This window comes from Boleophthalmus pectinirostris, unplaced genomic scaffold (genome assembly GCF_026225935.1).
Source record: "Boleophthalmus pectinirostris isolate CB_2022bp ecotype Guang Dong unplaced genomic scaffold, ASM2622593v1 HiC_scaffold_3, whole genome shotgun sequence".
In the NCBI taxonomy this organism is placed as follows: domain Eukaryota; kingdom Metazoa; phylum Chordata; class Actinopteri; order Gobiiformes; family Gobiidae; genus Boleophthalmus; species Boleophthalmus pectinirostris.
In genome coordinates, this window is record NW_026571299.1 from 23,227,945 (window position 1) to 23,255,831 (window position 27,887).

Genomic DNA, 27,887 nt, shown 5'->3' on the forward strand with positions numbered 1-27,887 from the left:
CAGCTGCTCAAAAATGACCAAAACACAAAGAAAAATGTGACAATACTGACACGTATTAGTCATTAATTAGTCGTGAATGGGCCGAGTGCAAAACAGTGTTCCTTAATTACGCACTCCTTTCATAATTTTATTATTATGAACCAACATAAACCAGGGATGTCCCAATTTTGATTTTGAAAATATGGTCACCCTGCCCTATTTACCTAGGGCAGTCCCAGTTTTGAGCCCTGTGTCCCCTGTCCTTGCAGATTCATCCAAAACCATTGATTTGTTCCAGTTTTATACAAGAAATGTCTCAGGTGTCCCTATTTTTGATTAACGTGAACTCTACCAACAGTAAAGTGAGACATAAATTGTCATCTGTTTAGGTAAAATACAGAAAAGCTGCTTAAAAACGACAAAAACACAAAGAAAATGTGACTATACTGGCTCATATTCGTCATTAATTAGTCGTGAATGGGCCGAGTGCACAACAGTTTTCCTTAATTATGCACTCATTTCATATTTTTATTATTACCAACCACCCTAAACCGGGGATGTCCCAGTTTTTGATTTTGAAAATGTGGTCACTGTACCCTATTTACCCAGGACAGTCCCAATTTTGAATCCTGTGCCGTCTGTCCCTGCAGATTCATCCAAAACCAGTGCTTTATCCAAGTTTTATACAAGAAATGTCCCAGGTGTCCCTATTTTTAACCAATTTGATCTCTGCCAACAGTTGTCATCTGTTTAGGTAAAATACAGAAAAGCTGCTTAAAAATGACCAAAACACAAAGAAAATGTGATTATACTGACTCATATTAGTCGTTAATTAGTCATGAATGGGCCGAGTGCACAACAGTTTTCCTTAATTACACACTTGTTTCATAATTTTATTATTACCAACCATCCTAAACCGGGGATGTCCCAGTTTGAAAATCTGGTCACCCTGCCCTGTTTACCTGAGACAGTCCCAGTTTTGAGCCCTGACCCAGCAAATTTGTCCAAAGCCAGTTTTATACAAGAAATGTCCCAGGTGTCCTTATTTTTGCCCACTTTGACACTCACCAACAGTAGAGCAGAATATATTGTCATTTGTTTAACTAAAATACAGAAAGTTGAGCCTGAAAATGACCAGAAGAAAAAAAAAACACTGTCAGAAGTCCCTCAGATTAAGACTGACCCACAAAGTAAGTTAAGAATACACAATATTATTACACGCTCTTTTCACAATTTTATTCTTACCGACTATCCCGACCAGGGTGTGTCTCAGTCTAGAACTTTGAAAATCTGGTCACCCTACTTTAATAAGACATTTAGTAGTATATAATAATAATTTTCCATGCTTCACTGCCATACAACTCTATTATAGTGTTATAATATTGCGCTATATTGTGTATTGTTTATGGAAATTCAACGCATAATCTGTAAATAACATGCTTTCTGCCATCATACTTTTCTATAGTTAAAGGTGCACGATGTAATTTCCCTGATGAAAGGTCTGCCATCTGCTTGTTTCCATGGCGATTTTACTGCTTAGCCTGGAATGTCCCATAGTCTGGCATTATGTTTTTCTATCCAGCGTTTATGCAGTGCTTAGAATACTCTGAGAAATGTTGTGAGCGGACCCTCCTCTCCACAGATCTAAAGTGTAACTGGGCCTGCTTGTCTCATACTGTGGAACATTTCAGGCAAAGGCAATAACAATTGCATGGAGACGAGCAGGTAGCAGAAAAGTTATATAATTTGCTTCTCTGTCAAGTTTATTACAGTATTTTTTTTTAAATTCGCAGCCAGTTTCAGCAGAGTCTTGTGATGTTGCACTATTTTTTATTGTGGTGAGTGTGAGAGACTCAGACAAAACAAGACAGAACCAGACTGGTACTTTGGACTGAAGAACTTTTGGGATTTGTCCTGGTTTGACCCTAGTTAGTGGTAAAATAGTCCCGTTGATGCTGTCAGAAAAGAAGTGGGACTGCACAATATTAAAGAAACTACACACATCTGCAGAGGAGACAGGGCCAAGGTCTTGACAGAAAATTGCAATGGAAAAGGTGCAGATTTCTGACTTGAATATGAACTTATTTGAACTTACATTTCTGTTCTTTTTCCATTAAAGCTCCCATTTTACACTTTTTTCTGATCTGTTGTAATGTTGTTTCCTCATCACAAACAGACCTGGAGTTGTGTTTTGTTTCATTCACTCATGTTTAACGCACAAACCCTGCACATTTACACTGAATTCTTCTCTCTTCCACCCTGTGATGTCACGTGGTAATACTCAAAATGCTCCATTGCGTTTTTAAACTCCATACACCTTCACTAGAATCATATGGACAATTTTAGCCCTGAAATTTCCCCATCTGCTCCGAACAAAAAGTAAAAGGAGCCGTTAAAATACCGCTTCATGACATCACAAATTGGAACAGAGCATTTTGAGCTTTGGAGATGTACAGAGATTAATAATAAAGCAAACATGTGTGAATGAAACTAAACACAACTCCAAGTCTGTTTTGGAGGAGGTAAAAACATTATAACATGACTTAAAGCTCACAAGAGTTGATTTCGCATAATGTAGGACTTTTAATGTTAGGTTCATGACACGATCACCAGTTTTTGGCCGAGTTTGATCCTTACGTACACTTGGTTTGGTCTGGTTATAGTCCTGGCTTAGTTCTTGGTATGACAGGGCTGAAACAAGTTAATCAAAGAATCGTCAATATTTTATGACTCAAATAATTGCTATCTGGATTGTAGTACCAACATTTCCTCCACAAACAATGACATTTCTTGTCTTATTTTGCATAAAAACTGCTGTTTAGATCTGTACTAACATGTTCTGAAATGTGAAACTTGTATTAGTTTGTCAGTTCAGATTTCAATGTTTTTGTCAATTCTTCAAGTTAGAATGTTGTTTCCTCCTCAAAAACAAACCTGGAATTGTGTTTTCATGTGTTCATTCACGCATGTTTGATCATTTATTATTAGTCTGTCTACATCTCCTATGTTCAAAATGCTCTTGCTCACAAAAAAATGCTCACAACAGCTATCATTTACTTATAATTCAGTTGAGATTGGCAATTCGAGGGCTGCAATCATCCAAATTATTCTAGTGAAGGTGTATGGAGTTTAAAAACCCTTTACTACCACATGACATCACAAAGTAGAACAGAGCGTTTTCCGTTTGAGAGAAGAACTCTGCGTAAATCTGCAGGGTTAAACATTTGTTAAGCATGTGTGAATGAAACAAAACAAACTCCGGGTCTGTTTGTGATGAGGAAACAAGATTATAATATAGATCAGAAAATAGTGCAATATAGGCCCTTTAAAATCTGAACTTGAGACAGAATCCTACTAAAAAAAACAATTATTACACTTACAATTACAATTATTGTCAGAAAATGTGATGTTTTTCACTCATCATAGCCACAGTTAGTTTTGTTGTGTCTATTCTCCACACTTTAATGCTCCAATATGATTATTATTTTTACATTTCTTTAACATTTAGCTCTTTTTTGCCAACACTTTTAACACACGATAGATGTTTCTCTTGATGTGAGCATTTCTATATGTTGTTTATACCGTTGTTGAAAATCTACAATACATTATTTATTGCCATAGTCATCGGGGCATTATGATATAGTGTATGTCTTGAAAAGTGGGTCAAGTCTTGTGTCCCTGAGGCCTGTTATATGAGGGAGATCTCCATGGACTGCGCTCCACTCTGCCGCTCTGCTCACTGCCTCAGCTGCACCTATAGGTCAGAGGGTAAGAATTTATTGAAAAAGGTTTATTAGATTGAGCTCACAGTAAATTTGATGTCATTTACTGTTTTTGAATGAAATATCCAAACTTGAAACCCGCAAATGTTGAAAACTTATAATTATTTGTCAGGAAATGAGGCTTTCTCTTTTGTTTATTTACACTGACAGCGAAGATGTTGGACTGTGAATAGGTCCATTCATTACAGGGATATGAACCATAAACCATTTTTAAACACTTTCTCCCATAGACTTGCCCTACAGTTCAGCGTTAAACTATGGGGATTTTAATATGCTGTGATATCATGATAAAGATGCACTATGTCACTTTTCTAGTAGAGGATACTCCACTTGCTTGTGTCCAGGGAATGTGCCTGAAATGTCCCACAGTATCTCTTTAAACATTAGACGTCTTATGGATGTGCAGTTCAAGTCTATGTTGCGTCCGTCGTTCCAAGACCAATTTTGGACAAAAAAATGTCGTGCAAATTATTATTTTTAATAGTATTTTTAGTCATGGGGACGTCTAATACAGGCACAGGAAAATGACTTTATTAATAGTCATGTAAATTCTCCATGTTGAATTGTGAATTGCAAACCGTCTATCTCATGCAAAATCACCTTTTCAGAGCTTTCTACCTTCTAAGAGTGATGTGTGGGCCTTGTATATGTCGCCGAAGTGTTTTTTAGATTGGTTTGGCGTTTTTTTTTTTTACAAATTGCAGAGTATTTCTGCCACCCTCCCACGTGACAACGAACTAAAGCTACAACGATTATGTGGCAGCTACACCTATGACGCGTTTGACGTAGAAGAAAGCGCTTTGCACCCTCCCCCACTCTTTGCTTCTGTGCTGTCCTCGTCCGATTCCGGGTCCAACACATGCGGCTGAACGCGCTGTATCGCCATGATGATTAAAAGTTCATTCCTACCGCTATCAGGGTGCATGCCTATCTCCCCCTCCCTCCCTGAGATGGGCGTAGGAAGGGCGGTTCACTCAGAACCTACGTCACGTTTGGAGGGCGAAGCCTGTGCTTTCTTAGTAATAGATGTTCCAAAACCCAAATTGTGCTTGTATATGTGCATAAGATAAAATGTGAAAAGAGTTATTTTGCATGAGATGGGCCCTTTAAGTTTGATGTTTGAAGTTTGAAGGTGGAGAACCTGTGAATTGTATCCTGCCATTTTCCTGGAGCTTTGTGTGGCCCAGTCGCAGATTGAACGGGAAATGCTTTACACCTTTGTGTGTGTTTCCAGTTTTCTGCTGTTGAGACTAAATGAACTGGAACTTTCTGCCATCGTCTGAAATGACATTGTAGTTCTGCACAGAGCCCAGGAATAGACGGCCGAGAAAAATGCTCTAAAATGAGTTAAATTTAATGTGGCCATATCGACTTGTCAAAACCTGATCCCGATAAGTTGATGCCACAGTGGGGCGCGTTATTGTGTCTTTAGGCAAGACGCTTCACCCACATTGCCTAGTAAGAAATTGAAGTGTGTGTGAGTGATGGTGGTGGTCAGAGGGGCCAATGGCTCAGATTGGCAGCCTTGCTTCCGTCAGTCCCACCAGGGCAGCTGTGGCTACAGAGTGCCAGAGTAAATGAATAATGAACTGTAAAGTGTCTGAGTGTCCAGAAAGGCGCTGCATCTGGCATCACAGTCTACACCTTCAGTGGACTGAGACTGGACGTACAAAACTGACGTACTAAAAAGACCTTGCTTCATGGTTTCTTTGCTCAGGTATGTATCTGGACGACAGCAGCTCAGTAGCTCTGAGCTGAAGGGCGGCAGAATCCCACTCTCGACATAAACATCATTGGTAGAGCGGTCAGATCCACTGACCCAGAGGTTGGTGGTTTGATTCCAGCTTACACAAAAGAATGCTGTTGTGGTGTCCTGGGGCAAGACACTTAACCCACCTTGTCCTCAGTGTCTGTGTCTGTGTGTGAATGGGTGGGTGGTTTCTTGATGTAAAGTGCTTTGGGCCTTGAAGGTGGAAAAGCTCTGTATTAAACTGTAACTATTCATTTGTCTCCATGAAGACGAGGAGATTGTGTACACTCTACCGAAAAGTTACTCTCCCAGGGAAGTTACAGGTCAGATCAGTAGAGAGGCGACTACGCTCACTGCAAGAATACATGTTTTCCTAGGTATTTGTGAGCACTAAAACATGTAGAATTAAATCAACATTTCAGGCAAAGCAAAAAGATCTCCATGGCAAAATCACACAGAGCACCTTTAAGCCAAACTAATGTGAGAATTACATTGGACACGGTTGTTTTGCTTCTTCGCCTTCTCTCCTCTCGCTGTTATTGTCTGCGCTGTGACGTGATTGGTCACTCTGTCTCCACGCCGCTGGGGGGAAGATGATTCATGATTGTGATTTCTCATAGGCAAGAACAGGACGTATGTGGGGGATTATTACACATGGAAGAGTCACAGGAGAGGACCGAGAAGAAGTGTCATGGCCACACAGACAGAACAGTATGGAGGAGTGGGTCTGTGTGTGAGCAATGAGCATCAAAGCAACTGTTTAGTGCAGGAAAAACCCGGACAGGAGTTGAGAATGAGCACTAGCTACACGACTACACTCAAATAAAATAATAAATAAAAGAAAAAAGAAATACATTATGATAATTTAAGGTCCTATATGACACAAAATTGACTCTTGTGGGATTTAAGCCATCGTAGAATGTCGTTACCTCCTCAAAAACAGACCTGGAGTTGTGTTTTGTTCCATTCACACATTTCAGTAAGTCTTTATTATTTGTCTGTCTGCATCTCCAAAGCTCAAAATGCTCTGTTCCACCTTGTGATGTCATTACCTGAACAGCCAAAGCCACACGCTTTGACAGAACTTTACAAAAACGAGTGGATCTGGATCTGGAGAAACAAACATGGTGGTTTAGATGTAAAAAGAGGGGAAAAAAACACACAAAGGAATGAGAAACAGCACAGATTTTTACAGAATCAACAATCAAAGCACCAAACTATTACTTATGTCAGGTAAAGGAAATTATATATTTTGTGTTTTATTTTATTGAGTTAAAAGAATTATGGAAAGGAGATTTCTTTCAGAGGTGTGAGATACAAATTAGCAGCTGTGTTTGGACTGTCCCAAGTTAGGGACAGAGGGGTGATAGAGATCCAAGTCAGACATGTCAAACTCAGGTGGCCCCCGATTTAATTATATTTGGCCCACGAGATCATATCCAATATGTATTAGAGCTGGCTACAGATAATAGAGACATTATTTTTTTTAAATGTTGTTATTATTTTATATTTTGCTTGTTCTGGATTCAATATTTAAGCAAAATTATTATGAAACATTTATTTTAATAAGAAAACACTTAACATTACGTATCTTGAAAGAAGAGAAAACATGCAGATGTTGTTGAAATTTTTCTATAAATTTGGCCCATGACTTTATCCCAGTTTAGAATTTTGGCCTCTGCGAATTTGAGTTTGACACCCCTGATCCAAATGATCCTCATGAAGGTTTATGGAGTTTAAAAACACAGCAGGGCACTTCTGTACTACCTCTTAAGAAGTTGCCGATACGATACATACCTCGATACATAGGCCACGATACTTTTTCGATACAGTGCACTTTGGATTCAATATGATTTGATACAATATATTTCAAATTGATTCGATGCGGTTCAGTGAAAGACAAAGACTAAATCATGGCTGTGATACTAAAAGTCTTTATTAAAACACAAAGTCTGTGCAAAGTTAGTATGAAAAACACACATTTTACTCAAAACAGTGAAAATGTCAGTGAAATTTATTTTGCTGTATATAAATATTTGTAAAGTTTCCTCATCAATGTACAGCAACCACATCATTAAACTATGTAATGGATAGGGGTGGGTTAATATAAGTTTTTTTGGGTTTTTTTTCTACTCCATTTTTGTTGTTTATAATGTATATGTAGTATGTATATGATTAGTGTTTCTCTCTTGACACAAACTCAAAATAAAAACAAATCAATGTCAACACAACTGTAGCTCTTACACAAAATAATTTAGTAAAATATACCTAAAAATAGTCTTGGTGATATTTTGATACAGCAGCCCACGATATTAATACTGTATCATCACATTAAACAATACCATATATCAATAGTTCAATACTTTTGCACACCCCTAACTACCACATGACAGCACAGGTTTTTTTTTTTTTCAGTTTGAGAGAAGAACTGAGCTTAAATATGCAGGATTTGTGTGTTAAAAATGTGTGAATGAAACAAAAACCCAACTCCAGGTCTGTTTGTGATGAGGAAACTACTTTATAATATAGATGAGAATAGAGTAATATGATCCCTTTGAAAGATCTGCTTTTATTGCAGTCTTGGACTTCTGTAGGACTGCGCTGCATTTAGATTCTTTTATGAAACAAATCAAAGCGTCAAATCAAATGCAGCCTATTCTAAACCATTGTAGCGTATTTGTCAGTAGTTCTTCTGCCTGTGTAATCCTCTACAACACAATGGGCTGTGGTTCTATGGATGGCTGGTTTTGTGTTTCGTCTGTAATGGTTTTAACAGCTGAGCACAGACCAGTGTAAATGCAGCTATGATGATGGAGCTTTAACATATGGGGCTCACTGGACTTACTGTAAATGTAAGAGGGAGATGGGAGAAGGGAGGGGGGGTGTCGTTTCTATGGCAACACATCTTACGGTCCACATATGGGATTTAAACGTGGTGAATATGATGCAATGAATGGAGAATGGGCCATGGATAATTTAAAGAGTTTTTTTTTATTATTAAGTTAATTCTGACACACTTTTAGTTAATTTGGGAGGGAAGAGACATTTTATTCAACATTCTGTTACAAGTGTTATCAAGATACTAACTGTTCAGACATGATTTTTTTTGACAATATTGTAAGTTTCAACACAAATTACTAGTTTTTGTTTATTACACCATGAGCTTTATACTAGTTGTAAATAAAACTAAGATTAAATTCAGTATCAATACCTGCTCAAATGTGTATCTAGTTTTGATATCAGTTTTAGTATCGATTAGTGTCCGATTTTTGATGCTGTTGATAACCGTCATTTATAATATTAGCCAATGACGAGCTTGGGTGTTTCTACTGGAGAGGTCAAACGTAAATCCTGAGTAAAAACAGCGGTTTAGAGCAGATCCAAGACTTGAATGAATTTTTTTTTAAAGTGTGTTTTGTTGACAGTGATAAATGCATTTCTTTTCATTTCAAAGAGTGGATATTAGTGATATAAACCTGTTTGTGTGGCATCTGGTTTCGATGGAAATGAAGACACACTAATCCCAGCTATATAGTAATGTAAGTATAAGACAGTTTATTTTAGGGAGAATTAATGCGGAATTCCTCCCATTTAAATGACATGAAGATGAACCGCTGTTATATTTCAGTTGTGTTGTGAATCCGCAGCAGCAGCAGCAGCAGCAGCAGCTCGAGTCTGTGAGCGGCTCTTAGACTCAGGTTAAATAATTGATGGTGCAGCTTTGACCAGTGCTCACTGTAACTGCACAAACACATGTTCAACAGTGACCAATCAGACGAGATGAGAACACACGAGGCAGTGAAGGAGGCAGTGAAGGAGGCAGTGAAGGAGGCAGTGAAGGAGGCAGTGAAAGAGGCAGTGAAGGAGGCAGTGAAGGACAGTTAGGTCTGTAGAGGTACTACTATAGCACTAAAAAAGTATAGATGCTGCTCCTGAAATAAAGTCATATCAAACACAATTGCCCGAATGATGCCAAACGGGTCTGGGAGGACACCAGAGGCAGTTTCTGCACAGTGTAAAAAAAAAGATGCTGCAAAAGTAAGGGTACCTCTAGCTTTAGTGAAACACTGGTACTTATGTAATTCAATTGTAAATATAAAAGTTTGCCAAGCACTTGCATTTTTGTAAAAAGTCCACACTTACTGATGAGATTAGTGCATGAAAGAGGTCATGTAAGAACAGAGCAGCTATAGTCTGACACAGCCAGACTACCTGCTCAAGGAAGATATACAAATGAGTCTAATCAGTTTTATTCAATAGTAAAGTATCACAAACACAGAAATTTAAGGAACACACAAATAGACCAAGAAAAAAAAGTACTCAGCTCATGTCGGGCACAAGAAGAGGCAACATGTGTGCACACTCATGGAGAATATATATGTTACAGATCACGCTCATCAAGAATGGAGGCATAGAAAGCACCTCCTCCTCTCCTCCTCCTTCTCTCCTCCTCCTCCTCTCCTCCTCCGCCTCCACTTCCTCCTCTCTCCCTCCTCCTCTTCTCCTCCTCTCCTCTCTCCTCCTCCTCTTCTCCTCCTCCTCCTCCTCCTCCTCCTCTCCTCCTCTCCTCCTCCCTCCACTTCCTCCTCTTCCTCCTCTTCTCCTCCTCTCTTCTTCCTCCTCCTCTCCTCCTCCTCTTCTCCTCCTCTTCTCCTCCTCTCCTCTTCCTCCTCCTCTTCTCCTCTCCTCCTCTCTCTCTCCTCCTCCTCCTCCTCTCCTCTTCCTCCTCCTCCTCCTCTTCTCCTCCTCCTCCTCTCCACCTCCTATTCCCTCCTCTATACCTCTCCTCTTCCTCCTCCTCTCCTGTCTTCTCCAAGCTCGTCTTTTCCTCTCCTCTCACAGCCTCTCACTGTATCTCTCATTTCATCTACAGATAAACTCGAGTTTGTATTATAACACCAGCAGAGTGTGTCTTTCCAGGAGCCGTGACTGTGTGCGTGGCCTTTTACAGGGACGCATCGTGAGTATGAGAAGTGAATGAATTACAGTCAGATTTGACCCAGACCCGGTCCATGAGCTGCCCAGTGCTGGTCACTTTCAGCGTGTGCAGACCCTCTGGTATTGAGTCAGTATAAAGGTGTATTGTCATTGTCCTCCACCTGTCGTTTTCAAAGGGGCCGCTGTATTCACCATCTGACACAGAGAGGAGAGAGAGAGAGAGGAGAGCACTCACCCTGCTTCAATAATTCATCTCTCCTGTTTCCCTGGCTGCAGCACAGGGCCTGACTGTGCCATACGCTGTTATATAATACTCACGCTTCAATTCAAACATCAGGGACTGTTTGGTTTTTGTGTAATGAAGCTTTAAAGGGCCCATATTACACTATTTTCTGATCTATGTTATAATGTCTTTCCTCATCACAAACAGACCTGGAGTTGTGTTTTGTTTCATTCACATGTTTTATCACACAAACCCTGTATAGTTAAACTGAGTTCTTCTCTCAGCTCTGTTCCACCATATGATGTCACGTGGTAATACAGGAAGTGCTCCTCTGTGTATTTAAACTCCATACACCTTCACTAGAATCATTTGGATAATTTCAGTCCTTCATTTGCCGTCTATGGCTACATTCACACTGCAGCCTGAAGTGACCCATATCCGATTTTTTGGCCCCTATGTGACCTGTATCCAATCTTTTAATGTCTGAACGACACAGATCCGATTTTTTTCAAATGCGACCCAGGCCACTTGGATATGTGGTCCTGAAACCGATACATATCCGATCTTTTGACATGCGACTTCAGTCTGAACGGCCAAAGCGCATTCATCCCACCTACACGTTATCAACAAGCCACAAACGTCACTATTGAAGTAGGCGAAAATTGTTAACGAACTCCGTGTCACTGAAGCGAAGCACATCGCCACTCACCGCTCTTGGCTACGTCTGCGCATCCACACGTTCCTTTCAACGGACGTTGCTGCCGCTGTCCCACAAAACACCATGGCCAAAAACCTCGTCCTTCTCCTTCTCAATCTCCTCCTTAAAACAAGTAAGTTGTTCATGTTCTGGTTCCGGTACGAGAGAAACTTTCAAATCTCCAGGTGCTCAATGCTGCGTCCATGTTTGGACCACTTCCGTAAACACAGAGCACGCTCGCTGCGGTTGACGTCATCATGTCCTCCAGTGCTCATGTGGGACACTTTCGGACCGTTTAAAGTTCACACTGTAGTTCACATACAAGTCACATTTAATTGGAAATGTGAACAACCTCGCAAAAACATCGGATTTCACAAAAAAATCTGAATTGAGCATTAAGCCCTGCAGTCTGAACGTAGCCTATGTTATCTGTACTGGACGAAGTGTAAAAGGAGCTGTTAATTTGAAAACTACCACTTCATGACATCACAAGGTGGAACAGAGCATTTTGAGCTTTGGACTTTAAATTTAGATTAGAGTTATAATAAAGGGTTACTCAAACTTGTGAATTAAACAGAAAACAACTCCAGATAGGCTTTTGATGAGGGAACAACTTTATTACACAGCTTTAATGTTTCTATCATGACCGTTAATGTTTCAGAATCAAGATGTATAAACTGTATGTATATATGATGGGGTTAGGCAACACATCTGCTGTTAATCACAATTTAATCAGAATCACATTTTGAACTGATGCAATGAGCCAAACACAAACATCTCCTGTCTTATTCTGCATAAAAACTTCTAACCCTGTACTTCAGATCTATACATGTTCTTAAATGTGACTCTTGTGTTAGTTCAGATTTCAGTCTTTTTGTCTGTTCTTCTGGACACTTAAAATGTGAACTTTGAATAGAATCCTTTTATTAAAACATAAATTACAAATCTAATCGCAGTTGCAGTATCTATCAGAAAAAAAATGCTATTTGATTTGTCTCCACATGGTTTAGGTCTTGATTCAGGTCTTGGTCCAGGTGTTCATGCAGGTCTTGGTCAAGGTGTTGGTTCAGGTCTTTGTCCAGGTGTTGGTTCAGGTCTTGGTTCAGGCTTGGTTCTGGTCTTGGTTCAGGTGTTGGTTCAGGTTCAGGTTTGGTTCAGGTTTTGGTCCAGGTTTTGGTGCAGGTCTTGGTTCAGATGTTGGTTCAGGTTTTGGTTCAGATGTTAGGTTCAAGTTTTGGTTCAGGTGTTGGTGCAGGTGTTGGTTCAGGTGTTGATGCAGATGTTGGTTCAGGTGTTGGTTCAGGTCTTGGTACAGGTCTTGGTTCAGGTGTTGGTGTAGGTCTTGGTTCAGGTCTTGGTTCAGGGTTCAGGTCTTGGTTCAGGTCTCGGTTCAGGTCTTGGTTCTGGTCTTGGCTTCATCATGAACATTTTGCAAATATTTGGCACAAGTAGTTTTCCAGCGCCGCTTTGCCAACCCTGTGTGATTCAGGCACCGACAAGTCCTGGATCAGTCCTGGTTTAGTCTTGTTATAGTCCTAGTTTAGAGCTGGTTTTGTCAGGTTTGTCAATTTTCTACCTTCTTTTGTACTGATTTTACCTTACCTGGTTTAGTCCAGGTTTAGTCCTTAAGTTTAGAAAATTAATTTTGTCTTACTGTTATATAGAAACTTTATGTTTTCTTCTAATAAGACAAATTAACAAAAGCTAAATGGTGTATTTTCCTGACATTTCAACGGTAGCTCTTCCACTGCTGTGACGTGTCTCTGATCAGCTGTTGTTCAGGTGTTCACTGTCTCCCACAGAAAATTGATTAGTCAAGTTGGTGATCGGTGGAGATACCATGCCAGCGAAAGGTGAAAGTGAGTGTGATGACCGTAGTAGTCCTGGTTTAGACCTGGTTCGGCCCTGATTTAGTATAAGTTTAGACTTGGTTTAAACCTGGTTTAGTCTTTGTTTAGACCTGGTTTAGACCTGGTTTAGTCCTGGTTTATTAGTAGTCCTGGTTTAGACGTGGTTCAGTCCTGATTTAGCCCTGGTTTAGTCCTGGTTTAGTCCTGGTTTAGTGGTTTAGTCCCTGGTTTAGACCTGGTTTAGACCTGGTTTAGTCTTTGTTTAGCCCTGGTTTAGTCCTAGTTTAGCCCTGGTTTAGTCCTGGTTTAGCCCTGGTTTAGTCTTTGTTTAGACCTGGTTTGGTCCTGGTTTAGTCCTGGTTTACTAGCAGTACTATTAATTAATTAATTATTTTTAATAAATTATTGCATTTATATAGCACCTTTCAAGATTCCCAAATTGCTTTACAGTTCATTGTTTGTTCACTCCACACTTGGTGGTGGTAAACTACTATTGTAGCCACAGCTGCCCTGGGACAGTCTGACGAAAGGAATGCTGTCAATCTGCACCATTTGCCCCTCCGACCACCACGATCACTCACAATACACACCACTTTCATACCAGGCAATGTGGATGAAGTGTCTTGCCTAAGGACACAATGACAGTTTTTGCCACTGGCTCCCCACTGACCTGATTTAGTCCTGATTTAGTCCTGGTTTGGTCCTGGTTTAATCCCGATTTGGTCCTGGTTTGGTCCTGGTTTAGTCCCAGTATATAGATATATATGTTACAGATCAGGGAAGCAGATCTGGATGGACACAGGAAGTGATGTCACAGAGTTGGCCTCAGCAGCAGTGGGTCGCCCCCTGATGCTCTGTGACCTACATCCACATGCACACTGTAATCTGCCCTGCTCCTCTCCCTCTCTCCTCTCTCTCACTTCCTCTCTCTTCTCTTCCTCTCTCAACTCTCTCTTCCTCTCTCCTCCCTCTCTCTTCTCTCGCATCTCTCTGTCTCTCACGCTCTTTCACTCAATCTGTCTCTCTTCCAATATCCTCTTCTTCCTCATGCATTCTGTCTTTATCGCTTCCTTTCTCCTCCTTCCTCCCCTATCTTTCTCCTTTTCTGCTGTAGCTTTTTTTCTTTTTCTCTTTCACCTCTTCTTCTCTCTGTCTTTCTCTCTTCTTCTCTGTCTCTCCCTTCTCTCTCTTCGCTTGCTGTTCTTTCGGTTTAAACTCTGATCAATGTGAAAAGGACAGATACAGGAAGAGCCAAATATGGTTGTTAAAAGTGATTTGAATAAATGTAAATGACACAGGGACATGTGTCGTTGGAGTGACGTGTGCAGAGACAAAACCGCCGCTCGCTTCAACTAAACATACGTCTGCTGTTGTTTGTGGCTGACGCAAAAAAAAAGTCTCTAATTATCACAGGGCACTGGTTTGTCCTGGGTTAGACCAAGTTTAGTTGTGGTTTAGATGTAGTTTTGTACTAGTCATGCTTTAGTCCTGGTTTAGTCTGGTCTAGCTTGGATTAGGTTTGGTTTAGACCTTGCTTAGACCTTGTTTAGACCTGGTTTAGACCTGGTTTAGACCTTGTTTGGACCTGGTTTAGACCTGATTAAGACCTGGTGTAGACCTGGTTTAGACCTGGTTTAGACCTGGTTATGACCTATTTTACCCCAGTTTAGATCTGGTTTAGACCTAGTTTAGACCTTGTTTGGACCTGGTTTAGACGTGGTTAAGACCTGGTGTAGACCTGGTTTAGACCTGGTGTCGACCTGGTTTAGAGCGAGTTTAGACCTGGTTTAGACCTGGTTTACAACTGTTATGACCTATTTTACTCCTGGTTTAGTCCTGGTTTAGACCTGGCTTAGACCTGGTGTAGACCTGGTGTAGACCTATTTTAGACCTGGTTTATTTTTGGTTTGTTTCTGGTTTATTTCTGGTTTAGACCTGGTGTAGACTTGGTGTAGACCTGGTTTAGACCTACTTTAGAGCTAGTTTAGACCTGGTGTAGACCTGGTGTAGAACTGGTTAAGACCTGGTTTAGACCTGGTGTAGACCTGGTTTAGATCCGGTGTAGACCTGGTTTAGACCTGGTTTAGACCTGATTTAGACCTTTGCAGTATACACAGAGTTGCTTACTTGCACATGTTGTCAGTATGGAACTTTCCGTGTTCGATGTGACATTGTTGTAAATGCCTGGAGGAATACAGTTTAAAACACATAAAAACACATTTGTTCCATCTTCAGGGGCCGGTGGTGCAGATTGGCAGCCTCACTTCTGTCAATCTGCAGCAGGGCAGGTGTTGCTGCAGTAGTGTCTTACCACCACGAGAGTGAATGAATTATTATTACTGGGTTCAGATGACATCACAACATTCTATGAGAGAATGTGGAGAGCAGCTAAAATGAAGACTGATAAAAGGCACATTTGTGTTGTAATTCAGTGAGATCTCGGGTTTAGTTGCTCATAGAAAATAAATAACCTTTTGGATATTTCATGACAAAGTACAATGTAAATAACAGGAACAACTCTGCCCCCACTGAGAGTATGACATCATCACGTTGTCAAATCTGAAAACCACCAATATTATGACATATTTTCTAAAGTTTTATCGAGTTAAAACAAACACACATGTATGAATTTTGTATGAACAGTCCTGGTTTCTCTCGTGTGTTTTGTTCTGGTCGTGTCCCTCTCCTCCTCTGCTCTGGATTCCTCTGAGTCTCACTGAGTCTCTGATGCTTCAATGGCTCTTTGTGGAACAGTGCAGAGGTTTGAGTGGGCGACCGACTCTCACACATCATACCAAATAATAATAGGCCCAGAAGAATAAGCCTGATTCAAAACATGTCTGGAAATACCCTCATGTTAAACAGCCATAATGCGCTTCTACACGGTTTCTATCGATTTCACCACGTCAGAACTGGGACTAAACTGAGACTAAACCAGGACTAAACCAGCACTAAAACCAAAACTAAACCAGGACTAAACCAAGAATAAAACCAAAAACTAAACTGGGACTAAATCCAAAACTAAACCAGGACTAAAACTAAAACAGGACTAAACTCTGACTAAAAACAAAACTAAATCGGGACTAAACCAGGACTAAACCCAAAACTAAACAGGGACTAAACCAGGACTAAACCCAAAAATAAACCGGGAATAAACCAGGACTAAAACAAAGCTACTACATCTGGACTAAACCAGGATTAGAACAGGACAAAATCAAGACAGGCTAAGTGTATGTCCAAATAATAAGACCTGATTTAAACCTGGTTTTGCTCTTGTTTAGAACTGGTTTAGTTCTATTTTAAAACCAAAACTAAACTGGGACAAAACCCAAAACTAAATTAGATCTGGACTAAACCAAGTCTAGAACACAACAAAACCAAGATAGGTACAATTTAGGACCAAATAATCTTGGTTTTGCTTTTGTTTAGTCCTGGTTAAGACCTGAATTAGTCCTGATTTAGAACTGGTTTAGCCCAATTTTTATTCTGATTTAGACCTGGTTTAGTTCTGGTTTAGATGTGATGTAGACCTTGTTTAGTCTTAGACACACAACAGACAACTCATGTATTGATAGGTCTGTCATGATTATTACTACTAGAGCCCGACCGATATATCGGTTGGCAGATATTATCGGCTGATATGGGCACCTCGAGGCATATCGGCTATCGGCCGATATGCTTGCTGATAGGGGCCGATATTTCACGTGGGCATGTGATACGTCGTTAAAAATCTTAGACTCTCTACATTATGTTCATTTAATCCAATTTACAGACAAATAAATGTCCTAATATGTGGCTCCACATCAGTATTTATCTACGGAGTCATTTATCCGTGCGTGTGTCCGTATTGTCCCTGAACACACCACAGAGTCGCGTCACTCACGTGTGTTTGTTTACACCTGCAGACACAGATCACTGAGATGATATTCTTTTTACGGACAATCGGTTTGAGTCTGGATTAAAAGGACATTTATTAGTGCAGATTTGTGATGTGAGAGGAGCCTGTATGAGTGTTGGAAATATGTCGACTCTGAAGCTAGTTTTTGTCATTTGTTAGTTGCTGTAGCTCCCGCACATAAACAGACCGTTTTCTATTGGTCTGTTCTAAAGTGACTATATTGGCCGTATATTTGCTACTGGACCTGCACTGATATGTAAATGAGCTGTGAATATTGGTGTGAATTATGACATTTGCGCATATAATTAATTACCGCGGCGTATTTACGGCTAAAGGCTAATAGCGCTAGTTTCTTTACTAGTTATGGGTCCGTCGCGAACGAAATGACTCTTCGAGCCAGCTCTTTGAAGCGAACGACGGGAGCCTGATCCTTATTGGGAGCCGTGTTTTCTCTTTCTCTCACTTTTTTTCTGTTCACGCCGCGTGCAGATTCGTGGTTTGACAGCGGCAGCGGCTGAAAACGAAACTTTGAGAAATTTGCGTGTACGTAGGATAAAAAAAAAAAAAAAAACGAGCATATTTGACTGTAGTTTAGCATAAAATAAATAAGTCATGGTTTAGACCTTTTTCAGTCCTGGTTTAGACCTGGTTCAGTCCTGATTCTTTTAGACGTGCTTTAGTCCTGCTTGCAACAAAACAATCTGAAGAGCCACTTGGGAGCCAAAAGAATCAGCAGCTTTTAGTGAGCCGAGCCAAAAGAGCCGGTTCTCTAAAAAGAACTGGAATACCCATCACTAGTGTCTAGAATGTGATGCAAAAATGCCATTAAGCCAACCTACTGTCTGTAAATATGATGTAAAGAGGCAGAATAACAATAAATGTTGCCTAAATAAACCCAATTTAAAATCCACCAGAGCCAAACCTAAGTTTTTTAAACAATTCAACATTTACAGTGAATTTTTACATCACTAAATATATCGGCGATTATATCGGCTATCGGCAGCGACAACTCCCATTATATCGGTTTCATATCGGCCACAGCAAAATCCATATCGGTCGGGCTCTAATTACTACATCAATTTATGGTTCAGTATTTAAAAGCTGGAACAATAAACTGTACTTTGGGGATCAATATTTATCATGTGTACAATTTGTTTGCAATACTGGAGAGATTTTGTTGTAATAAGGTCAGAGTTGAGTTGTAGAGGGTTTAATAAATAACTTCTATGGTTAATTATTGGTACATTCTGTTATTTATTTTTTGCAGCTCAGACTTTTTAATCATACTGTATATTAGTGGGATTATCCTGCATTATTCTTATTGTGTCAGTTCCATGAAACAATAGTTGCAGCATATTTCAAAATGTATTAACGTGACAGGCCCGTGTGTTGAATTTCATGATTTCAGCTGGAGGGGCCTCTGTAACTCGACTGGGGACTCACTGTTTGTGAAAGTAATAAGCCCAAACAAACATACAATCCATCAGCTTTATTATTTGGGGATCGGCTCCGCAAACATATTAATCTTATATCTGAAACTCGTTCCAAGTGACAACAGCCATGTCTTTGGGGCTGAATAATGGCACCACTTTCTCAAGCTATTGTGAAAAAATTATTTTGCTTTTGTTTATTTGCACTCACAGAGAAGACGCCGAACTTTGCCCCAGTTTTTTTGTTTCATGTGAATAGGCCCAGGAATTACAGAAATTATATGAGCCATACTCACAGAACATCTACATTCTGACAGTTAAAAGGCCCAATATTACACTATTTTCAGATCCATGGTATAAAGTTGTTAGTTTCCTCATGACAAACACACCTGGAGTTGTATTTTTAACACACAAACCCTGCAGATTTAAGATGGGATCTTCTCTCAAACTGAAAACACTCTGTTCAGGAAACAGGAAGTGCTCCACTGTGTTTTTAATAATATCAGCTCGAGCATCCCCCTGGCTCGAAAGTTCTAGCACAAGTGTCTCATTCTCTCGGTCAGAACGTCTTGGGTAACTGCTGTGCCCGGAAGAGGGGGGACGTTTTCGCCGTGTCCCGCACTCTGATGTATTGAGTTAGAAAATCAGCTTCTACTGTATATCATGTATGTACCAGACCAAATGTGGGGCCTTGTTTATGTCATTTTACTGATCTTACCGAAGCGTCACACATTTTTTCAGTTTGTAATATCAATATAATCCTCATTTTCTCACAGAAGTTTACATGTGATGATGATTAATGCTCAGCTCATAAAACAGGATAAAAGCAGGGTGCTCCTCCTTCATATTTCAGAATACTTGCTTATGCTCAACAGTTCACACCACTTTACATCTTCAACTATCGACATGAGCAGGAGTTTGTTCGTGCTCAGGATGCTGTCAGGCTGCTGTTCCAGGATTTCATCAAGCCCTGAAGTGTGCTTTATGTAGCAGATACAGTAGGGTGACCATATTTGCGGTTGTCAAAACCAGGACACCGTACGGGGTGTGGGAGGTGGGGCCTCATCCTCGACATTGAGCGACTCTCACCTGGCAAAGCTTTTTAATGTTTTTTGGTGTCCTGGTGCTTTGAGGTCCCTGGCACCCCCACCGGACACCAAAACATATGTGCTGCTTAGTACACTGTGCACATGGCCTCACACTTGTCTTACCGGGACGGAAAGTGGGAGATTTCTTGTGCAAGTCATCGTGAAATGAGCATTTGCTCTTCGGCGTGTTGCAGACTGATCGACTGTTTGTGTCTGCTCGCTCCTTCTGAATGCACAGAGCTACGAGAGCCACTCAGTTTAATGGCGCAATTAACGGAAATGAAAACCCAGACAATTACGTCACTTTATTAAAAAAAAACAAAAACGGACGGCCAGGACAGGACGTGGAAAACGGACATGTCTGGGGAAAAACAGACGTTTAGTCACCCTAAGATACAGACACATTTGTTATGGCACTAGATTATCAACCAAGAGCTACAAGCAGATGATCCAACAGGACTCACAGTGGATCTGCACTGAATGCCAGCTTCCAGAATGCACAACAGCAGGACATGAGTTTTCAGCTGATTTCCATTTTTTAACTCCGTACACCTTCACTAGAATCATTTGGATATTGCCAGTCTTTACGGAACTGAAGGTAAAAGGAGCTGTTCACTTGAAAACATCACAAGGTGGAACAGAGCATTTAGAGCTTTGAAGATGTAGACAGACTAATAATAAAGAGTTACTCAAACATGTGTGAGTGAAACAAACCACAACTCCAGGACTGTTTTTGAGGAGGGAACAATAACAACTTTTATTTAAAATGGCATTATGGAGACCTCAGTTGCATTTTATTTTGTTCATATCTAGAGCTGAACTTGAAATGGAAAAATCTGCTGCATATTTTCCTGTTTGTTGCTCAGAGAGTGAGTGTTCGGGGACAAAAGGAGGGATTGTGGTTGCCATGTAAGAGATATTCATGAGAAAGTGTAAGGAGCAGCTGTCAGTGGAGCGGGAGCGTCAGCCACAGCAGACGGCCACCGGTGTCCTGGAAATCGATGAAAAATGTGGCAACACGAAACATTTGAGGTCCAGACAGGTTCAGTTACTATAGAGAGAGGGAGAGAGAGGGGGTATCACTGGAGTTAGTTTACACAAATGTACCTAAATATAGCTTTATGTGCTTGGTTACGGGGCATCCCACACTGAGTCACGTAGTTTCATTGTAATACCTGAAAGAGAAGTAACAGGATTCATTGTACAGTACAGTACAGTACAGTAACATTATAGTACAGTACAGTACAGGAACATTACAATACAGTTTATGATATATATAATGTTGAACTATTTGGGGACATTTTCTAATTGCGAGTTCCTGACCAGCATTGCGATTGTAGATTTCTGTTTTAATCATAGGATTCTGTTCAAAGTTCACATTTGAGCTTTTGAACATTTGAACTTTGAACAGAAGAATTAACAAAAATACTGAAAAAAAGAATAGAATTGTAGGTAGCAGTGTTTTAGTCAAGACGGCACTAATCGAGACCAAGATCTGTCCGAGACCACAGGGTTCCGAGACCAAGACAAGACCAAGTCCTCTGAGGGTCAAGACCGAGACAAGACCAAGACCATGGCCCATCTAGACCAAAATGAGACCATTTTTGTAATTTTCAACATTTATTTTTATTTTACAGTTATTTTGGCACATTTATATCAGTGTTTTAAAAATCTATCTCCATTTTATCACTCGTCGAGTGTCAGACCTCAAAACCGAGACAAGACCAAGCCCAAGCACCTTCAAGACCGAGACAAGACCGAGTCCAAGACAAGACCAAGATCGCAAAAAAAGAGACTGTTGAGACTGTTTAGTACTACAACAATAGTAGATAGGATACTTTTTGCTTTTAAAACACCTTGACAAGACTTTGATGCAAATCATTTTCTTGTCATTATCCTAAGAATTAAAGATTGATAGCATTTATATAGCGCCTTTCAAGATACCCAAAGCGCTTTACAGTTCATTATTCAGTCACTCCACACTCAGTGGTGGTAAGCTACTACTGTAGCTACAGCTGCCCTGGGGCAGACTGACAGAAGCGAGGCTGCCAATCTGCGCCATCGCCATCATCGCAACTGTAAAGTGGCAAAAAACATGTTTCTTTATTTTGCATGCACTAAAATGAATCATGGGATATGTAGTTCCCTATGTTTTTTTTAGCTGTTGCTTCTATAAAACAATGCATTTAAGCAAAGGAACTTGTAATTATGACAACTCTTGATATTATTGTGAGACTTTTGGCGGTAAGCTATTACAATATTTTAGTTACTCTTACGTCCCTCGTTTGTCCATCTCTAAACTACAGGGTTGGCAGGTTTTGTGCAGAATAAAACAGGAGATTTTGTTGTTTGTGAAGTAAATTATGGAACTTCAAAAATGGCAGGCTTTGTGATTTGATAATTATGTCTATTCAAAGTGTGATTTTGATTCAGTTGCTGAAGAAAGGTTGAAATATGGTGACGTAAGTCTTTTAGATAGAGAATATTTACAACAATCAGAAATGATGTAGTCTTGTTAGGGATGAGATGAGATACAGTTTCCACAAAACGAGATGAGACATGAGATTTTCATCTACGAGAACGAGATGAGATTTTGACATTCTCTTAATAATTCAATTGCGCAATCACCATTATTGAATTACTTTATTGAATATTTTTCCATCATTGTAGCAGTGCTTTTTGGGACTACAGCTTCTCAAAATATGTAACTCACAGCTACTTAACTCCATGTTTTTATCTAATCCAAACATAAGAACATGGGAAAAAATATCTCATGAGATCAATTTCGGTGTGTGTGCACAATCTTATGGAAATTTGTGGTACAAGATCTTGTCCCATGCCTATTTCTTGTGTGATGTTTTGATTTAATGATGCTGCTGTCTGCATTATAAAAAGTCTTGGTGTGTGTTTTAGAGTTCACACAGTCCAGAGAATTATTCTAAAAATACACTCCAGTTATTTGTATAGATTAATCATTTTATTATTCAGATGAATCATTGCAGTTTTAGCAGTAATATTAAAGATCCACTATGTAGCTTTTCTGCCGGAAGGTCTGGCTTTTAGTATTTTTAAATTCACCAGTTTCCATGGAGACAAGAAAGAGTCACTGAGAAGGGAATCGCATAGTCAGGCCCCATCCACACTAGTACGTATTTGAGTAATTTTTGTTGTGGATGCAGTGTTCGTTCACGGCTCCAGAGACGGAACGATCTGGTGCCGCCAGCTCCCATGGATTCATTCGTATGCATAGACCATTAGTTTCACATGAACCATCTCCAACGCAATAGAAGCACAGAACAGACTCACCATCAGCAGAACACCCCTCTGTCACAGAAAGAACACTCATATTCCACTGAGTCATGTCCTTTAGTCCGACAGAAGCTGAACCACATCAGCGCACAAGGAGCGAGCTGTTTTTTTTAATGCTTAGTTTATGCAAATTAGTCATGTGGTTTTAAGCTTTGTTTCTGTAAATTGTAAACAAATATGCTCAAAGCTCTGCTGTGCATGCTTGTCTTAAAATCCAGTGTTATGCTAAAGGACAATTTACAGTCCAGCGTCAAATCGTCTGCGTCACGACGCAGAGAGTCTGCATCGACGCGTACCCCCTACGCAGGGCCTCTGCGTCGACCAACGTGCACCTCCAAAATTTTCTAACTACGTGTCAACATGACGCAGACAGCAGGGGAAGCGACACAGATGATAAGAGCTGTGATTGGTCCTCTTTGCCACAGCTCTACAAACATTTCCTGTACTCGGCTTTTCTTTCTTTCAATATACATTGAGAAATAATGTGTTTAATGCAGCTTTGTGGGTATGTGTTTACGTTTTACAGAAACGAAACTTAAAACCACATGGCTAACTTACATAAACTAAGCGCTCATAAAACAGCTCGCTCCTGGTATGCGGTCAGCTTTTCTCGGACTTAAAAAGGACACGACTCAGTGGAATATGAGTGTTCTTTCTGTGACAGAGTCACATTGTACTAATGGTGAGTCTGTTCTGTGCTTTTATTGCGTTAGAGATGGTTCATGTTAAACTTTTCAGAGATTATACGTCTGCGGGTCATACACACAGACCGTATATATGAATGGACAGATATCGTCGCCCTCTAGCGTTTTGGCAGTGAATTACATCGCGGTGCACAGACCTCGACGCAGATCCATAAATCAAAAACGACGGCGACAAGGCAACGGCGGCAGTGCACGTTGAGTCGACGCAGAACTATACTCATCGGTCATCGGTCCATGAACAGACTGTTTTTACACTAGTCATCTCCCTCGGCTCAAAATCAGCTGCTGCAACTTCACGCTTCCTTGTTTTTACCATTCACGTGACTTCGGGACGTTATGACGACATGACACCAGCCCATCACATGACTAGCATTTCAGGCGGTTTTAAGTGTGGACGCAGATCGTTTCCGATGCTCAGATACAGTGATCGGCGGATCCGTTTTAGTGTAAACGGGGTCTAAGAATACAAGGTTTCTGCAAGAATTTTGGTCAAATATTATAGATAAGTTAAATGCCATACTGTTATTGCTTTGCTCAAAATATTCCTCAGTATGGCATTAAACTTATAACTATCTAACATTTACTCAATTACAGGAGTTATGTGTTTTTATGGCTAAAAATATGTGGCATCCCCTGCTTGTACTGCGGAACATTCCAACCAAAGCAGTAACATCACCATGGAGACAAGAAGGCTTTGAACGAACCACCAGTAAAGTTCCATAGTGCATCTTTAACAATGAAAACCTGAACTCCACCTTCAGCTAAACCTCTAAACGCTGGATTATTACAGTTTCACACACTCTCACACACTTTGTCACACACTCTCTCACACACACACACACACACACACACACATTACAGACGTGTGTGTGTGTAACCTGTCTAATTCAAACTCTGTTAATTGAGTTTATTAATAACCTGAGCACACACACATCTCTCACTGGAACAGCTCAGGAGGGGCTTTTACACGTTTCGTTTCAGCAAGTTTTTTCTCATTTTTGGAGTCATCTTCCCGTTACATCCACTTCAGATTACAGATCAGATTTTACGTCCAGAGTTCGTCTTATTCTCCAAACACTCACACGTCCCGGAGCTCTGAGGAGGAGTTTAAAGTGTGAGCAGTGAAACCTGAGTCAGTGTACGACCTGAGACACACCCGGAGGTCTACACACAAACTACAAGAGTGTGAAAGAGGAAGAGGGCGGGGCTACTGCAGCTCTCGTTATAATGTGAACACAGGAAGAGGGCGGGGCTACACACAGGCTGGTTAAAGGTGCTCTACCTGATTTAAAGTTTGCAGTTGTCCAGTTATTCCTCACTTCCCTTTTGCTTTCTGAAAATCCAAATTCTTAGTGTTTTTCACAACATTCAGAGGCCAGAGTGGAGTTATGCCATCACTAACACGACAACTAGCATGTTAACAGCATTCTTCCTAGTTCTTGGATGATATAGGTTAGCGTGCTGTGAAAAAAAATTTACCATATTTTCAGCACTATTAGGCGCTCTGGATTATAAGGTGCACTGTCATTAAATTGTCTATTTTTGAACTTTTTTCAAATAAACTGCACCGGACATTAAATGAAACACAACAGTTGGATGGGTGAGTGGTTTTGTTTGTTTGGCGTGTTCACGGTGACTCTGGGCTTTGTTCAGTTGTGGCGTGTAGGGAGGGTGCTGTCTGGGACCGCTGGATTGTCGGCGTGTTTGCAGTGACTCAGTTGTTCAGTTGTGTCTAGACGTGGCACATTGCACTCGCTTTTTTGGTTCGTTCCTCATCGGCGTGGAGTGATGAGTGTGTCTGTGGGTGTTTTTGGCTGTGCGGTCGCTGTCTGCTCCGTGTGTGTTTGCGTGTTCTGCGGGTGGTGCGGCTTTGTAGTTTACTGAAGTCGTGCTGGGACACCCGAGTGGATTCGTGTATAGGGTGCTCTGGATTTCGGGGTGCGCGGTCGTTTTTTGATGGGGTTGGATGCTTAAGAGTGGGTCTAATAGCCCGGAAAATACTGTATATGGACATTTCAAAATGTACCAATGACCTACTGGATCTTTCCTCTTACTTAAAGTGTGTGTACTTGATACCCATCTATGTATTTGAGCCAAATGTGTGTGTTATCCCAGTGCAGATATACATGTTGTAAAAGCAGTTCTTGAAGTGAGAATGAGTCTGCTGTAGTCCCAGAGCCATCCCACAAAAATGTTTCACTTCAGTCAGGCTCATGTTCATAAGTTTGTCTTATTTTATAATCAAATGGTCTGATGTGTTTGGGGCCAGTCCTCTGTGACTAACAACAGGAGGTTTGGAGCACACTTTGGATTGAACATTGTGGAATAAATTGGGCTGTATTTTGTATTAGATCCCAATGATTTAAATCAGTTTATTAGATTTTTTTTTCATTTGTAGATGGCAGATGTTAAACCTTTAACTTCTTGGGTTCTTTTTAAAGACAATACAGTAAAGTGTATTTTAAAGTGTCAGGGGGGACAGCTCTGATTATGACTTGCAGCAGCAGCCGAAACATGTCAACAAGGTATAATACACTTTACTGTATTTACCTAAAAAGAACCCAAGAAGTTAAAGTACATAAGAAGACAACATGAACATTTTTGGTTTAAGATGTTAAACCTGCTGCCCCTAAAAACACAGTGGAGCACTTCCTGTATTACCACATGACATCACAAGGTAGAACAGAGTGTTTTCAGTTTGAGAGAAGAAGTCACTCCTCAGGGTTTGTGTGTTAAACGTGTGAATGAAACAAAACACAACTCCAGATGTGTGTGTGATGACGAAACAACATTAGAACACAGATCAGAAAATAGAATAATATGGGCCATTTCAGAATCCCGTTCAGATTTCAGACTTCCTGGACACATGTGAACGTAGTGACTCAAGGGTTCAGTTCCTTTGACTCTTTGTTATTATTGTGTGTGAATGTGAGGCCTTTCTTCTGTCAGTTGTGTCTTCGGGGCTGGAACAGGCTCAGACTCGTCTCTTTACACGTGTTCAGTTGTAAAACTCTCCTGTTCCAGTGATGACTGTGTTGACATTTTACTGTGAAATAATTCTTTGAGTCACTGAACTTAAAGAGCCTGTATTAAGCAAAATCAACTCTTTTGAGCTTTAAGCCATATTAGAGTGTTGTTACCTAATCAAAAACAGACCTGGAGTTGTGTTTGATTCCATTCACACGTTTGAGTAATCCTGCCGTTTTGTGGAGCACTTCCTGTATTACCACATGACATCACAAGGTGAAACAGAGTGTTTGAGAGAAGAACTCAGCTTAAACATGCAGGATCTGTTTGTGATAAGGAAACATAACACAGATCAGAAAATAGTGTAACATGGGCTTTTTAATACATGATTTAAAATTTGTAGATTTGACTGGGAATGGCTGTTTTATTAAGATTGATTACTTCAGATGATGTATTAATAATGTATAATGCTACAACTTTTCAATAGTTTGCCTTTAAAATAAATTAGAATAAGTTTCATGTTTTTACTAAAGCATATTTGTTAAATTTCAACCTCAACAATAGAAATTTGCAATAAGATGTCTGCCATGGTTTAGCTTTTGAATGCCAAGTTTTGCTTTTTGTATATTTTCATTGCTTATGTTACTGTAATATAGACTGCCATGTATTTTTGCTGTTGCAGTTTAAAGATGCACTATGTAACTTTTCTGGTGACACTTGCTTGTCTTCATAGAGAAGTTTTTGCTGTGATGGCAATGGCCATGTTTACATAATGTTTTTTTTTTGTTTTTTTTATTCTTAATTAATTATTCAGAAATAATTAAATTAAAATATTCTCCTTCGAGTTTACATGGAAATAATAATTCTGAGCTGAGGTTTACATGGAAAACTCGTTAAATCGTCTATGTAATTCTGCTCAGTGTCTGGGGGTGGGGAAGGTTCTGATTGGACAAAGACACAAACGTATTTACGTCTACCGGAAGAAAACACACACTTCAGCTGCTACGGGCTTTTCTGTCATCTTGGATTGTCCTTAAGCCACGGACGCAAACATGATCCAAACTTTTACCGCAGTGGTTAATGATAATTGTGCAGCAGCTGGAGAATTCTCTCTTCACGCTTTATGTCTGTCAGCTGAGGAGGAGAAGGAGAAGGGAAGAGTGTCGGAGAAGGAGGAAGAAGACAAACTGAGTGTGAGGCTGCTCTACCTCAGCCCACTCCCTCATCCCGCTCACAAATCCAAAGAGACGTGGATCAAAGTCCCAAGACAGG

General features: G+C 40.3%; 1 protein-coding gene across 1 annotated transcript in view; it reads left to right on the forward strand.

The window, feature by feature from the left end:
* Positions 1 to 27,887, forward strand: part of dip2bb (disco-interacting protein 2 homolog Bb) — a 109,167-nt gene that overhangs the window by 963 nt on the left and 80,317 nt on the right. The gene's annotated exons all lie outside the window — the stretch shown is intronic.